The 2,635-nt window shown below is 36.2% G+C and overlaps 1 non-coding gene across 1 annotated transcript; it reads right to left on the reverse strand.

Moving 5' to 3' along the window:
- Positions 1 to 2,227: 2,227 nt before the first annotated feature.
- LOC127740989 (small nucleolar RNA R71) lies at positions 2,228 to 2,335 on the reverse strand. Its single transcript, XR_008001844.1, has one exon. It is a non-coding gene; the product is annotated as a small nucleolar RNA R71 (small nucleolar RNA).
- Positions 2,336 to 2,635: the final 300 nt, after the last annotated feature.

Raw genomic sequence — 2,635 nt, forward strand, 5'->3', positions numbered from 1 at the left:
TACCGGGGATTATTTGATTTGTGAAAAGTATTGATCACAATTTCGTGCACCAAGTTTTTGGCGCCGTTGCCGGGGACTGTTGAGTTTGGACAACTGACGGTTCATCTTGTTGCTTAGATTAGGTATTTTTTTCTTTCGAAATTCTTAAAGATGAATTCTAGAGTTTCATGATGATTTGTTGAAATCTGGCTGGCTGTAAAACCATGTCTAATTTCATTGGACCGAGGTTTCAACTTATCATCACAAGATCTTGTTGATTTCTATCAATCTTGCTTTTGGAGCAGTGATCTACTAAGGCTTGGCTGGCCATTGGCCATGTCTAGTATTTTGGACCGAAGCTTTCCTTGAAAGCTTGGCTGGCTGTGAAGCCATGTCTAATTCCTGGACCGGAGTCTTAGACTAGCATTGCACTGATTCCTGGAATTCTCATTAAGAACTTTGATATCTTTTTCCACTTAATTTTCAAAAAAAGCACAAAAAAATTTTACAAAGTCATAAAATCCAAAAATATTTCTTGTTTGAGTCTAGTGTTTCATTTTAAGTTTGGTGTCAATTGCATGCATTCATTCATGTGTCTTAAGGATCTTCAAATAATTCTTGATGATTTCTTGCTCTGATCTTTGAATTCTCTTGACTTGAGTGTTTTATGTGTCTCATATGCATTCTCATTAGTGTCAGTAGTATACAAACTGCTAAGTTTGGTGTCTTGCATGCATTGTTATTTGATTCTTGTTGCATTTTGATTATTCCTTATTATTAAAAATCCAAAAATATTTTTAATTTGTATCTTCTCAAGTCAATAATACAGAGAATTGAAGATTCAGAACATACAGCAGAGGAATTGCACAGAAAAGCTGGGCGTTCAAAACGCCTAGTGAAGAAGGACAGACTGGCATTTAAACGCCAGCCAGGGTACCTGGTTGGGCGTTTAACGCCCAAAAGGGTAGTATTTTGGGCGATAAACGCCAGAATGTGCACCATTCTGGGCGTTTAACGCCAGGATGGCACAAGAGGGAAGATTTTGTTTTCAATGCAAATTTTTTTTCAAGTTTTCAAAGTTTTTCAAAATCAAATCCTTTTCAAATCATATATTTTCAATCATATGTTTTCAAAATCAATTTCTTTCTATTTTTAAAAATACTTGCTATCAATTAATGATTTGATTCAACATTTCAAGTATGCTGCCTTTTCTGTTGAGAAAGGTTTAATGTTTGAATCATATCTTTTCTTGTTAGCCAAGTTTTCAATTTTCAAAATCAAATCTTTTTAAAATGTTTTTCAAATCATATCTTCTCAATCACATCTTTTTAAAACCAATCATATCTTCTTAACCACATCTTTTTCAAAATAATTTTCAATCAAATCTTTTTTATTTCTAATTTTAAAATCTTTTTCAAAAATCACTTGATTTCTTTTCCACTCTTGGTTTTCGAAAATCAATTTAGTGTTTTTCAAAATGTTTTCAAAATTTCTTACTTAATTTTTGAAAATCACTTCCCTTCTTCTTACATCCTTCTATTTATGGACTAACACTATTCCTTAATGCAAAATTCGAACTCCATCTCCTTTGATAAGTTCAAATTTTCTACTTCTGTCTTCTACTCTTCTTTTCCTCTGACACTTCAAGGAATCTCTATACTGTGACATAGAGGATTCCACATTTCTTTGTTCTCTTCTCTTTCTTATGAGCAGGAGCAAGGACAAAAGCATTCTTGTTGAGGCTGATCCTGAACCTGAAAGGACCTTGAAACGAAAACTAAGAGAAGCTAAGGCACAAATCTCTGTAGAGGGCCTAACAGAAATCTTCAAAGAAGAAGAACATATGGCAGCCGAAAACAACAACAATGCCAACAATGCAAGGAAGGTGCTGGGTGACTTTACTGCACCTACTCCCGACTTCTATGGGAGAAGCATCTCTATCCCTGCCATTGGAGCAAACAACTTTGAGCTTAAGCCTCAATTAGTTTCTCTAATGCAACAGAATTGCAAGTTCCATGGACTTCCATTGGAAGATCCTCATCAGTTTTTAGCTGAATTCTTGCAAATCTGTGACACTGTCAAGACTAATGGGGTTGACCCTGAGGTCTACAGACTAATGCTATTCCCTTTTGCTGTAAGAGACAGAGCTAGAGCATGGTTGGACTCTCAACCTAAAGAAAGCCTGGACTCTTGGGAAAAGCTAGTCAATGCCTTCTTGGCAAAGTTCTTTCCACCTCAAAAATTGAGTAAGCTTAGAGTGGAAGTCCAAACCTTCAGACAGAAGGAAGGAGAATCCCTCTATGAAGCTTGGGAAAGATACAAACAATTAATCAGAAAATGTCCCTCTGACATGCTTTCTGAATGGAGCATCATAGGTATTTTCTATGATGGTCTCTCTGAACTGTCCAAGATGTCTTTGGATAGCTCTTCTGGAGGATCTCTTCATCTGAGGAAGAAGCTTATGATCCTGAGAACCCTTCAATAGAGGAGGTGAATTACATGGGAGAACCCTATGGAAACACCTATAATCCTTCATGGAGGAATCATCCAAATTTTTCATGGAAGGATCAACAGAGACCTCAACAAGGTTTCAACAATAATAATGGTGGAAGAAACAGGTTTAGCAATAGCAAGCCTTTTCCATAATCTTCTCAGC

The sequence above is a fragment of the Arachis duranensis genome, chromosome 7 (assembly GCF_000817695.3).
Source record: "Arachis duranensis cultivar V14167 chromosome 7, aradu.V14167.gnm2.J7QH, whole genome shotgun sequence".
NCBI classification, from domain to species: domain Eukaryota; kingdom Viridiplantae; phylum Streptophyta; class Magnoliopsida; order Fabales; family Fabaceae; genus Arachis; species Arachis duranensis.